Source organism: Malaclemys terrapin, chromosome 10 (genome assembly GCF_027887155.1).
Source record: "Malaclemys terrapin pileata isolate rMalTer1 chromosome 10, rMalTer1.hap1, whole genome shotgun sequence".
Lineage (NCBI taxonomy): Eukaryota > Metazoa > Chordata > Testudines > Emydidae > Malaclemys > Malaclemys terrapin.
In genome coordinates, this window is record NC_071514.1 from 63,434,084 (window position 1) to 63,448,243 (window position 14,160).

Below are 14,160 nucleotides of genomic sequence, written 5' to 3' on the forward strand. Positions count from 1 at the left end.
GGACATCTACCAATGCCACATCAAACAGCTGGAAACCTTCGCTGTCTAAGAGCCATCTGAACATCAAGTGGCAGGACAGGATCCCCAACACTGAAGTTCTTGAGAGGTGCCAAATCCCTTGTCTTGAGAGTATGCTCATTAGGGCTCAGCTTCACTGGGTTGGCACATGGTCCATATGGAGGTTTCCCATATACCAAAAGTAGTGTTCCACAGCCAGCTGAGTATGGGAACCCACTCTAAGGGTTGACCCATCCTCAGATACAAAGACACTTTGAAGGCCAACCACAAAGAATGCAAGATAGATATTAAAATCTGGGAGCTCCTTGCACTGGACAGACCCAGATAGAGAGCTCTGTGCCCTAAGGCAGCATCCATTTTTGAGGAGAAGCATGTGAGGTCTTTGCAAGAGAAAAGAGCATGTCGTAAGGCCAACACCTCAAACCCTCTCCTCAATAATGACTACACTTGCAAGACATGCAACTACATTCGCAAATCCAGGATTGGCGTTTCTTCCTGTGTGAGAAGCCATCAAAACAAATAAACCAACAACTTAAGTCAATATTAGGGAAAACTAACCTGTGGAAGTGATGGGAGAATCCATCACCATCAGGCACTCCATTTTCAAAAATAACTACTTTCAGGCTGGATGCTGTTTGAAAATGTATGCCTTATTATTATTTGAATGTATTTATTATGTGGTTCTCTAAATATACTGTGCTCAGAAAATTGATACACTTGTAGGCACCCTATAGGCAATGAATCTTTGCACAGCAGTGGCAAAACATCAGCGTAAAGCATCTTATTAAAGGTCCATTAATAATAAAATACAAATGTGTAAAAAGAAAATACTTAGGAAGAGACTGGCAAGGCCACTTATGAGATTTAGATGCCTAGCTCCCATTAAAATTAATACCTCTGGTATTCAAGCCTGCAGGCAACTTGCACAATGTCACCCTGTATGTGTATCCTCTTTACAGATGGAGGTAATGTGAATGTAATTGCACTTATGATAAAGTGTACTCCCAAGTAAGGGGCTAGACTCACCATTAGATACAGCCCCGGACAAGTGATGATACTCAAGCTGCTCCAGTAGTAGCCCTGTGAGTCATTATGGCTCAGAAATGTCCCTTTGCAATACAATACAATTCCTTCCATTTCCCCCCTTTCTCTGGGTGGGGGAGCACAGGGTAGTAATTTGCTGCTGGCCCATAGCAGCAGCATGTGCTTGCAGAGATGTGCTAGCCGGTGCACGGTGAGGATTAGGGGAGCCAACCCACTTGCCATTCATCTGCTCTGGGAAGTAAGCAGGTATGCAGCACCAACTTACTCCCTGCATTCTTGGACCCAAAGTCCAGGAAGTCTATTAGAAGATTCACGGTGTCGGATGGTTCTTCCTGCCCTTTATGGGCAAATAGTTCAGGTAATTAACTATCCCTAAATATTTAAACTTGCTGAAATAACAAATTGGCCTTGTGACTGTAGTGATATTATATTTACTCCTGGGGGAATTCTGCGCCATTGCGCATGAGCAGACTTCATGTCCCCCGCAGATTTCTTTGATTCCCCACAGAAAAATAACTTTCTGATGGGGAAGCAAAGGGAAGCCACAAGAGCGGGCATGAGACCTTCCCCAGAAGTATGTTTTGGGTGCCCAAGGAAGCCGGCAGAGAGGTAAATCAGTATGGGGCACAGGGGCAGGACCGGGGAAGACCCAGCTGGTGGCTTGTACCCTGTGCCAGGGTCAGTTGCTAGTCCCAGCTGGGCTAGGGAGGATGGGACTTCCTCTTCCTCTGCATGGCATCCAGGGCTGGGTCCAAACCTACCTGCAGATTTCTCCCCTGGCTTCAGGAAGCTCTGAAAACTCCCCCCCACACACACACTTCCTGCACCCATCACTCCTCAGCTGCAGGGGAGGGAACCCGTACAGGTAGCTACTCCCTCATCTGCCCAACCCCCGTGCATCCAGATCCCCTCATACCCAGACCCTCCTGTTGAGCCTCACTCCCCCTGCACCGGAACCATCCCAATGAACCCCATTCTCCCTGCACCTGTACCACCCCAACAAGCTACTTGCACCCAGATCCCCACCCCACCAAACCCCAACCAGCTGCACCTGGATCCCCACCCCACTTAGCCCCCCTCCCCCAGCATCTGAACCCCAGCGCTGAACTCCCAACACCAAGAATCCCCTGCCAAGATCTATCCCCCCCATATCCAGACCCCCCCTGCTGAGCCCCAATGACCTTCACCTGGAACCCCCTACAGAGTCCCATTACTGTTGCACCCAGAACCCCCACAACAAGCCCCTGTGCATCCAAATCCCCCCCACTGCAGAATCCCCCAATGAGCCACCCACACCCAGATTGCCCCACACAGAACTCTCTCAACTAACAACTGTATCCCTCCACACTAAGCCCCTCCACACTTCGATCCTGCCGGGATGAGGCTGTCTGCCCACACCCGGTGCACCTGGCACAGAGCGGCGGGGCCCGAGGGTGTTTCTGGAGCAGGCCTGGTCCTTGCGCTGTGTCTGTCAGAGTTGGGTGCAGCCTCACCCCTGAATCCATGTCCCAGGGGAGACCTGCAGAGTGATCTCCCACCTCTGGGCAGCCAGTGGCCTGTGCTCCCCAATGCCACGCTGAAGCCTCCACATTTACTTGACAAATAAAATGTACAGAATTTTGCAGAATTTTTAATTTTTTGGCACAGAATACCCTCAGGAGTACTTATTGTGCTTTTTTTGAATACCCTTGTGAATTTATTCTGGGAATTGAAGAGGGGTAATACTAGCTTATAAGGAACCTTATCACAAGCCAAGATTAAGGAGCTGAATTTCTCTGGCTCATATTTGCAATGCTGGAATCATTTTCTTGAACTTTGCAGATGTATCCTCTATTCTTTGAAAAACCACTATGAATTACAGTTCAAGCTATAGCATTTTGTTGACTGTCAAGCTAAAGGAGGCCTCTGAGTGTATCCTCATATGCTGAAACCCCGGAGCACTAAAGCCCTGACTCAGAAAGGCGTTCTCTGAGTGACATGACAGTATTTCTCTCTCCAGCATTGGTTGTGCACCTTGCTCTGAACACGGGCTGTTGTCTGTACCCAACTCTGCCAAGTGTTTTTGGTTTTGTGATGATGCCCATTGGGAACTGGCCTAGATTGTATTTACAGTGACTAAGACCAGTTTTGCATTTGATAAGCAGGTTTCTAAATTCAAACCAACATCCTAAAAGCAACAAGCTACTTATACATCCACAAAGCTCCTGAGGACATGGCATAAAACTTTCCCACTGTACAACTACTATGGGACCAACTGAAGACTATTAATATCCAAGTCCAGGCATGCAGTATACATGTCCCTGTATAATGTATGTCACTAAAACATTCCAAATCCTTTGCTCCAGAGGTGGATCTGACTATATTTTCATCTTAATAACTAAAGCATGGACATTTCTGGGCCCATCCTGTTTGTTACTGAGATCAGTGGCAGAATTCCCACCAACTAGAATGGTAGTAGGACACAACCTCTGTATCCAACAATTAAACATTAGAGAAAAGAGAGAGAAGACGCTAAGGCCCATCTCTTTAGTGCACTAAATTCATATTTGCAGGACTGTCTACAGGCCTAGTGCAAACTGAGCTGTATATGATACAATATAGAAGTTTTAAGAAAATATGATCTGAGAATGGTTTCCGGTCATGGGAGATCTTCACTCGCACTCAGTGTTCCAAGGAAGGGAAATCAAGTTAATTGGATAGTCTCTGTGACAAGGTAAAGGTGAAGAAGTTTGTAAAATGTTAACAGGGCTTGGTTACTGTCACAGATCTAGTGCTACTGCTGAGAGGGGATCCAACTGTTGAATCCCCTGTGCCCTTCACTTGCTGAGGCTGGGCAGAGTTCTCGATGAGGTTCCTGGCTTTGGGCCTGTAGGCACCCACTCCAGCTACAGACCTCAAGTCTAACTCCCCTCTGGGCAATGGGGATCCCATGGTGCAATTGACTAGGCCTGGAAATGAGTGTTGTCTCCCCCAAACCTCCCCAGCAGTTCTTGTATGCTCCCCAGCATCCTACTAAAGGTGTGAGCCTTCTGGTTTACAGTTCACCTCTTTAGGGACACATGACCGTTAAAGTAAATAGATACAGGCTTAGCAAAAGTTTCTAACCCTTTACTTAAGAGATAAAGAACAGGAGTGTATCAATCATTTAGAAAACATGATACCCTGCCCTCTAGCTCACCTTTCCCTTGAGGAACCATCTGTGTTCAGGGAGCAGGATTCATTTCCCCTACCTCAGTATCCTCCTGCAGCAGCTACCATTGTCTGGAGCTGGTGAAAATGGCCAAAGACCCAGAATAGAGCCACTCCTGCCAGTTTATAACCTTCCAGTCTCCTCTGGCATATGACCCCCTGAGTAGCCTCAACAGGTAACCACAGACCCCCTAGGAGGAGATTTTGTTGTCAGATAATCCCTCCCCAAAGCTATGTCTACACTGCAAGCATTACAGCAACACAAGCTGCAGCACAGTAGTATAGATACTTACTACAGCAATGGAAGGGTTTTTTCTGTCACTGTTGTAAATCCACCCCTTGAAGAGGTGGTAGCTAAGTCCATGGAAGAATCCTTCTGTTGACTGAGCTGTGTCTACAGTGGGAGTTAGGTCAACCTAACTACATCACACAGAGCATGACATTTTTCACAGCCTTGAGTGATGAAGCTAGGTCCACCTAAGTTGTATGTGCAGACCTGAGAAACCATTTCTCCTGGGTTGGAACCAGCCTAAGGTCTAGGGCGTTTGTATTTGAATGAAGGACCATAAAGGTTTAACCATCCTCTGTTATTATCCTAGTTCCACTACTCCTTACAGTTCCAGTTGAACATGCAAATAAAAACAGAAAATAATCCAACCCCTCAGTCAAAATGAGGTCAGCACTCTGAAACAGGTACACATAAAGAGCCCTCAATATCAAACAGACTTCAAAAGCTGTGCATAGACAGTTTCCCAAAATCATCACAGCTAGTCACATGGCTGTTCTGGGGCAGAGTATGTTAGGAAGGGGAAACTGGGTCTAAGAGGAAGTCTGTGCTTTCTGCCCTCCCTGCTGGCTGAAATGGGGAAAACTCTGGGGAATTGTTACCTACCGTTTTCATCACTTAACTTGCTTTTTGGTGTGGGGATTGTTTAGTGGATAATAAACAAGTCCTGAGGAAAGGGTCTTTGAAGCACGGAGGCCTGGTGTTTTATTTCCATTCCCTGGTTGGTGAAGCTTCCCACAAACTCCCACTGCTGTATCCTTTAGGAAATAGGAGCAAAGTTATGCACATTTTCACTCTCACTCATGAAGGACCACATTTTCTACTGGTATAAACAGATGCAGCCCATTGGAGGGGGCAAAAAAAGCAATAGAGCTGCACCAGTTTACCCTAGGCAGGCCACTCATCCGGTATTAAACCACACTGTCCTGATTTTCTAGGATTTCTCCCCCGCTCAGTACTCAGACAAAACTGGACATAGGTATGTTCGGTATCAGATGAGGGAGTCCTTTCTGAAGAGCATGTTGCTCTGCCCCCACTGGTGGTGGCGAGGAGCGTGCTCTTAAAAATGACTTCTTCCATGCTGTAGGACCCAAACCACTCCCAGAAGTACCAGAAGGTCAGGCATTCCTAGAATATGTGAGTGGCCATGTTAGTTTACAGCTGAGATTTTTGTCCCAAACCTTCAGGAAAGAGGAATCTTTGCATTTATACCCCCCTGTCCATCAAGGTTGGTTAGAGGAAAAGAGAGACTAGAGACTTGGGTCTGCAGTACTGAGACAGAGAGGGATGATGGGTTCAGGCAATGCTGGTAGAAGTCTACCAGCTCTTGGTTAATTGCTGTCTCTCATTGACCCCAAATGGGGTATTTCCCTAACACCCTACAAACATCAGTGATATTCTCCAGACTCCATATCACGGATATAACCAGGATATGAATCATCCCTAGAGTTCAGTGTTACCCTATACTACCGAGGCATATAATTAACAAGGCAGCAGGTGGCACAACAATAACGTAACACTGCAAAGTTTAACAACACAAGGAACATGAACTAAAACATGCATCACTTATTAATGTCAACAAGTTCTGCTTAAAACCCAGGTCTACACTTTCAGTAAGACTGTTTTGATCTACAGCAATTAGCATTCATTTGTTAAAATTCATTGTTTGCAGATATGCATATTATGAAAGCAAGAAGGTTGTGTACATAAAGAGGCATATAATTATATCTTTTTATGAAAGCCTATTCATGTTAGATACTCACTATTTATGTTAAATTAGTATTTTCACTTTGGTATGTGGTTTAAGCTTATTGTTACTGTAAAACTTACAGTAACTAGCATAATCAGATATTACAGCTGTGGAAAGCTGCTGTATATCACCTGTGCAGCTTGTAAAAAGTTCAGAGTATAAGAGGATGTTTTCATTCCACCCAAACTTCCAATTTGACAATAATGGGGTTTTGTTTTTAAAAGAGAAAAACTGGTTAACACTTTTTAGCTCAAAACACTTTTTTCCAATGAAAACCTGCTTTTGGACCAAAACAAAAACAGAAAATTCTCATTTTGGTTAAAATTTTCGGGTTTATCAATGAAAATACAAAAACTAAAATATTTTTCTGGAGGAAACCAAAAATAAAAACAAAAAAAAAAAAACAATAAACCGGCTTTTGAATACTCACAAACATCCCCTTCTCCAAATATTTACAGGAAATTAGGCAGGGGAGACAAAATATTTGTTAGAATTTCCCACCAAAAACAACTGGCATTTTTTAACCATCTCAGGTGATATCACAAGGTGGCTATTCAAGATTTAGCTGGTTTGGGTCAAATTAAAGCATTTTTCTCCTACTTATGTTGGAGTTTCAGCTGTGTTCTAAGATTTATAGCACCTCTGCAGTTTATAATGGTGAAATAATGGTGTCATTAATTTTTGTTCACACCCTCTTTAGATTACCTTCTTTAATATATATTTACTACATGCTGGGGTAAAGACTATAATTTTCAGTAAAGGCATTGTTAGCCAAATGGGCTCGTTTCCCCCTGGAGCTGCCCAATTACCCCAAGGAGGCACAGGAGTCTAGAAGACGGCTTCAAGTTCTTTATTGATCAGTCAGCTGAGCGGGTGTCCCCCTCGACTCATGCCAGAGGGAGGAACACACCTTACAAGCACAACTGGGCTTCTTTTATACAGAGAGACAAACAACTTAGCGTGTTTAAATTCTGCTAACCTATGCTTTGTTTAAATTCAGTTCTAGTAGTAATCAGGATACATCTGTTTAGCTTCCCGTCCTTCACATTCCTTTCCCAGGGTCCGTCCAACCCCCTCCCCTTTTCCATATATCTTCTATACATCCTGTATACGTGCAGCTTCATGCATGGGAAACGACAGTGAGAACTGAGATAAGCATGTTTTTCGGTTTTTGGGCCTAACAAGATTCCCCCCTAAAAAGCATTTTGAGAGCCTTATGGCCCCCAATCCTCAGCCTTCACTGGCTGGTATAGGGCCATCATTTGTTGGTGTATAATTTGATTAGCCATTCGTCGGACTAATGCAACTACACAGGGAGCAAAGCAAGCTAGGGTTAATAGGGTTGTAATAAAGAGTACAAAGAGAAGGCTGCCTTCTCGGAGCCATCCCAGTTGCGGTAACCAGGACGTGAACCAGTCCATATTCCACCCACCCCATGTTTGGACCGGGATATGGGCTAGCTTCCTCATTTCTTTTGTTAGCTGTTTTACCGCCTTTCCATTATCATCTATTTGTAAACAGCAATTAGATTAGTTTAATTTTGCACAAATTCCCCCTTCTTCTGCCAGCAAATAATCAAGAACTAGATGGTGCTGGTAGAGCACATTCCTCATCTGAGTGGACTGATCGGCCAAAAGATCAAGAGCTGCAGCCGTCTGATTAGTTATTATTTCTAAGATGGCTTGCAGCCTAATTATCCGATTCAAGTTGTAAATGGGCTCCCTTGCCCCTGAGAGCCACTCATTAGGATTCCATGTAGCTGGACCATAATGTTGTATAATTCTCTCAGGGGGCCACTCCTGAGCCCCCCATGTTTGGGAGCTTCCGGCGGTCAGGGTGGAATCCACGAACCGCCTTTCTCTAATTAAACCTTAATTCCCAATTTATTTCCCTGCATCTGGGGTAATAGAAAGAACAAGGGTCTTATATATCCAACATAACATATCCCAGACCAATTTGGAGGCAATCTTCAGTAGGCATAGGACCCGCAGATCCAATAATGGCCCTTTAGAGCCCAGGTTCCATTAGCAAAGGGGCCATCCCAGGTTTCCTCATTCTCATCATCCTCTAGATGGTCAAAATATAAAGGATTACCTGGCCCTAAAGGTCCCCCCACCATTCCATCAGCTGAACCGCAATAATCACATCTCCACGCCCCAGCTCCTGCTTTCCAGACACAATCGCAGCCTCATTTTGGCTGATTGGTGCTAGACCAGAATTGTTTAAAACCCCATACTCGAGTTCCATTCTGATTCTGCCATGCCCATTTGAAACCACCGTACCACGTGGTCCTTGCTAGTGGTATTGTCTACCTGGCAACTCGTGAATAGGGCGTCAAAGAACCCATCCTGTCCTACCGCCCTGCAACCTTCGGCCGTAGGGTAGTATTGTTTGGAGCATTGCACCCAACTATTATTGGTGAGCCTCACATGGGTCTGGTTCCATTGCCCCTGATATTTAGAACAGTCATACAGATGACAATAAGGGTCCCAGCAATCAAACCCTGGGGATAGAGTCCAATCACACTTGCTTTCTCCCAAGTACACTCCCTCCAGCCTTGTTCGATTAAGGCAGAGAATACCCATTCCAGAAGAATACAGTCGCCAGGGGCTACTATCCTCAGTCCAAACCCCCGTTCTGTCGTGGACTATACTCAAATTGCTGAGCCACCATTTGGGCTGTACCGGCTGGGCTACCCAAGGCCATTCATTTAATTCCCCTGGGCCTCCGCATACCCAACAGTTACTGAGGTTAATGGATTTTGCTATTGTCTCCCCCCAGCTGTAAAAACCTATTTTTCCAACCATAATAGTGGTGGAAGTACATAAACAAAGATATTAACAATAATTTCATTATCTTTTTTTAAACAGTCTCTTTAGTCTGTCCAAGTACTGATACTCCCAGGTGGAGTCTTCACCTGTGCCACCCCGGGCGTCCGGAAACCGGGGCGGGCAGAGGGCTGGTGTCCTCTTCCGCTAGTTCAGTCTCTGGGTTAGGGTTCAGAAACCGCTTTACCCGCGTATAGTGTGTCCATTTGTCACTCCCAAGAACTTTGACTGCAGCTTGGCTGATGAGCGAGACAGTGTGCGGGCCGTCCCACCGTGGTGTAAGGGGGTCACGCTTCCACTTCTTGACAAGGACCTGATCACCGATCTGGAACGGGTACACGGGCTGGTCCAAGGGAAGGGCCTGAAAAGGCACCGCGTCGATGCAGCTGTAACAAAACAGATTGCAACCCAGAGACCTGTTTCCATAAGGAGTCCTTCCCCATTTCCCAGTTTACATCCTCCCGGAACCCTGGGATAAGGATTCGGGGAGGGAACCCAAAGACCAGTTCAAATGGTGAAAGCTTAAGACCCTTACGTGGGGCCCTTCGAATGCGGGTAAGGGCGAGTGGTAACGCATCAAGCCACTTTAAACTAGACTCTGTGCATAGTTTAGTGAGGGTATCCTTGAGAGTTCTATTCATTCTTTCCACCTGACCCGAGCTTTGCGGCCTCCAGGGTGTATGCAACTTCCATGGTATACCGAGTGCCTGGGACACCTGTTGCAAGACTTCAATACAGTCATGAGTGGGGCTGGTCTCATAGGAAACCCAAGGGTCAGGCAATAGGGTAGCTAGGTTGAGGGAGCTAACTGTCCTAAAGGTTAAGTTAGGGGCTAGCAAGGGCCCTACCTCATATCTGGTATGTCGACTGGGATTTAGATGCTTTTCCCCAGCGCCTGTCCCCAGTATTTGAGGCATCCCGTGGGGAACCACAACCTCAGTGTCCCCCCCCCAGGGTAAACTTTTCAGCCTCCTATACAAGGAGAGCGGTTGCTGCAACGGCCCATAAGCAGGCAGGCCACTCCTTGGCGACAGGGTCCAAGACCTTCGAATAGTATCCAATGGGTCGCCAGGTTGGTCCTGACCTTTGGCACAGGACTCCAGCTGCCACCCCTCCTCTTTCATGAACGTATAGGGTGAATGGCTTCCGGGAATCTGGGAGGGCTAGAGCAGGAGGCTGAACCAAGCCTTCTTTAAGCTCTCGAAATGCTTTTTCCATTTCCCTGGTCCATTTCCAGTGGAGTAGACCTTCTTTAGTCAAAGACTCATAGTGGTCTGGCTTTTCCCCCATAGTCAGGGATCCAGAGTCGACAGAAGCCAGTCAATCCCAGAAAAGCCCTTAATTCTCGGGGGTGCCGGGGTTGAGGGCTGTTAAGTATAACCTGGATTCTTTTTTTACCCAAACTATGACTCCCTTGGCAGAGGTGGTATCCAAGGAAGGTGACCTGCTGCTTAACCAACTGAGCTTTTTCCTTTGATACTTTATATCCCTGTACCCCAAGGTGATTGAGGAGCTCTACAGTTTGCTCCTTGCAGACTGTCTCTGTTTCAGTACTCAAGAGCAGATCATCGCAATACTGGACTATGTTACATGAAGGGTGTTTAGCCAGGAATGGGGTGAGGTCCCTTTTTAACTGGCTGCCAAAAATCTCGGGTGCACAGGTAAGTCCTTGTGGGACAACGGTCCAAAGGTATTGAGCTTTGTAGTGGGTATCTGGGTCCTCCCACTCAAAGGCAAACAGTCTCTGCTATTAACTTGTTAATTTGTCTTAGGTCCTGGACCAACCGATACTGCCCATTAGGCTTAGGCACCCCCATTATTGGAGTATTGTATGGGGACGTGTCTTCCTTTAACCACCCGCACTGCAAAAACTTTTGAATCAGGGGTTTTAACCCGATCCGAGTGGTTAGCTTAAGGGGGTATTGTCGAATTCGGACTGGGCTGCTTCCCTCCTTAAGGGAAATATGCACTGGTGTAGCATTCCTGGCTCGGGCCACGCCTCCTTCCTCCGCCCAGACCTTGGGATTTACCGCCCCCCCCCCCCCCCCGGCAGCTGGCTTCCATCACTTCCCTTACATTCCAGGGAGTGATCTCTAGCATTTATGAGAGCCATCTGGTAATTAGAGGCTTGTTGCTTAGGGATTCTGACTTCCATTGTCCCTTATCGAATGAGATCTCCGCCTGTAATTTAGTGAGGATATCTCGTCCGAGCAGCGCTACGGGGCAGGAGGGACTGCAAACAAACTGATGGGAAATTTGACGGTCCCCTATTTTTACTTGGAGAGGCAAAGTTTTTTTCCAAAGCTGTAGTTTGTCCCTCTATCCCCTGGACTATGGCACGTCCCCGAGCTCTATCTCGGGGAGCCTTATTAAGGGGGAGCAAACTAAGAGTGGCCCCAGTATCAATAAGGGCTTCAATTGGGCGGCCCTCCACTTTAATTTTTACTGTGGGATCCAGGCTGGCAGCTTGTGCTGTCAGGAGGGGCCGCTGGGTTCCCCGACCCCCCTATGGGGAAGACTCCTCCCCTGAACGTCCTGTACTGTTGTAGAGGATGGGAAGGGATGGGGTTTTATCTTTATGTTCCTTTCCCATGGCCTGTCACCGGGGGCATTCATTCTTCCAGTGCCCCTCTTTCCTACAGATAGCGCACTGATTTCGACCCAGGCAGGGGCCCCGCCCCTACCCCGGTGGCCCTGGCCGTCCCTTAACTTTGTCCCCCCTTTCTTCATATCCTTTCCTTTGGGCCATGGCTAAAACGTGGGCCCCTTTCTTCCGAGAACGGGGGATTCTGTTGCTTCCAATTATATAGATCACTAGTGGTAAAGGGAATATATACCATAGTGAGATTACCCTCAGGGGCTACAGTTTCCTGCAGTGGACACAAATAATTCTGTTGCAGGGGCCCTTGGAGTACCGGGCCACCTTTGCTCCTGGTGTGGTTAGACACCGGGGAGCTCAGAGAGATCAGAGGGGGCTCCCGTTTGGAAAAGTCCTGGTCGCTTGGCTCACCCTTTTCAGTTGAGCCATTATCCTCAGAGGAGGGGGTGGGGATTTCAATTGAGGATACCAGAGCCAGGAGGCCGGGATACAAAGGGGGGGGGGCATAGGATCAGGGGCAGAGGGAATCACAGCCCGCAGACAAGATTTCTTAACAGGGAAACAGGGTTTCCTAACAGGGGCACGGGCCATTAAGGTTTTAATAGTTTGTGATCTACATTTTTGCAACCATGGGGGATGATTGGCCACAAGGTCCTGCCAAATATCTATATAGGGATATTGGTCCCAATGCCCATCCCAGGTCACAATGCTATGTACTGCTTGTACAACCCCTGGTTTGAGCATCCCTCCCTCGGGCCATTCCACCCCGAATGTATTCCATTCAAGAGTACAGAATTTTACAAGCTTGTCTTTACATAATACAATTTCATAATTAGCCTGGCGTCTAAACGCCTTCCAGTTATCCAGCATACATCCCAGGGGTATCCAGGAGAAGGTGCTTTGTCCAAACCCCATTATGCTTTACCCAGAGTTTTCCGAGACAGAGATATCAAGAGGGGGAAGAGGTATAGATCTAGTTCTAACTCAGATATCCGCTGGGTCATGAGGTTCGGCTGACCCCCCCCTTGCAATCAAGATATCCTGGTCATCGGGTTTCCCCTCGCAGGAGTCTTGGGGCGGCTGAAGTCAGCTTAAGCCTCAGACCTGTCAGCAGCACTCATTCATTGTAACTGATTAAAGGATCTGTGTGAAAATCTCGGTTTCCAAAACACCATTAAGAGGAGAAACAAGATTACCCTTCCTATAAACAAGAGTACAAGAGTAATCCCTGAGGTTGCTCCAAGTCCCAATAATTGTTAAAAATGGCCCATGGACTTGTGGAGTTAGTTACGTTACTCATTGGCCGTTATTTGCTTACCCTTTAACCAAAACCACAACAACAAGACATTTACAAAGCTACAATAATGTTAACATACCTTCCCGTATACAGGCTGCCTAGGGGATTTCCACTGTCCAACCCACACCTCGGGGGCGTTATTCCTCAAACCCAGGAGGTAAACGCACTTACCGCCCGAAGTGGCCGCGTCCGGCAGTCAGACTTCCCCTCCTTCTGAAGCCGTCTTGCTTCCGTGTCCTTCAGAGTTCTCTTCAGAGAGGACGCAGCCGCCCCGGCCGATTGTGACGATCCGAGGCCCGAGCAAAGCAACAGGTCGAGGTGGCCACTCCTCGGAATCACCCTCGGCCGTCAGTCAGTGCTCTCTACAGGGAGAGAAGTCCCGGCGGAGTCGCCATTGTTAGCCAAATGGGCTCGTTTCCCCCTGGAGCTGCCCAATTACCCCAAGGAGGCACGGGAGTCTAGAAGACGGCTTCAAGTTCTTTATTGATCAGTCAGCTGAGCGGGTGTCCCCCTCGACTCATGCCAGAGGGAGGAACACACCTTACAAGCACAACTGGGCTTCTTTTATACAGAGAGACAAACAACTTAGCGTGTTTAAATTCAGTTCTAGTAGTAATCAGGATACATCTGTTTAGCTTCCCGTCCTTCACATTCCTTTCCCAGGGTCCGTCCAACCCCCTCCCCTTTTCCATATATCTTCTATACATCCTGTATACGTGCAGCTTCATGCATGGGAAACGACAGTGAGAACTGAGATAAGCATGTTTTTCGGTTTTTGGGCCTAACAGCATGGAGTAAATACCTGTTTTTAAAAAATTCTCATAAACTGCCTAGTGATAAGTGCCATCAGTTTTAGCACAGAGTAGAACATTATTTCGCAAATGCCTCATTTTGATGAAAACTCTGGGTGTTTTAATCTTTAATTCTGCATAAAGAAATCATGACTACATAGGTTCAGATAATGATCCTAGTGATTATCTAATCAAATTAAGGTGCTTCCATACAGTGCAGGTACAACAGAAGCAGTGGTAGATATCAAGTGCACTGTTCACATTTGAAACACAGTTTGAAAACTTATTTTATTAGATTTTCACTGGGAAAAGGATTTTTCCAACACCAGCCACTTCCTAAGGCATCTAGAAAAGTCCT

At 46.8% G+C, this 14,160-nt stretch overlaps 1 long non-coding RNA gene across 1 annotated transcript; it reads right to left on the reverse strand.

Moving 5' to 3' along the window:
- Positions 1-7,121: 7,121 nt before the first annotated feature.
- LOC128843877 (uncharacterized) lies at positions 7,122-13,615 on the reverse strand. The gene is made up of 2 exons (XR_008446379.1): positions 13,091-13,615; positions 7,122-9,501 (listed from the first exon to the last, which is right to left on the reverse strand). It is a non-coding gene; the product is annotated as an uncharacterized LOC128843877 (long non-coding RNA).
- Positions 13,616-14,160: the final 545 nt, after the last annotated feature.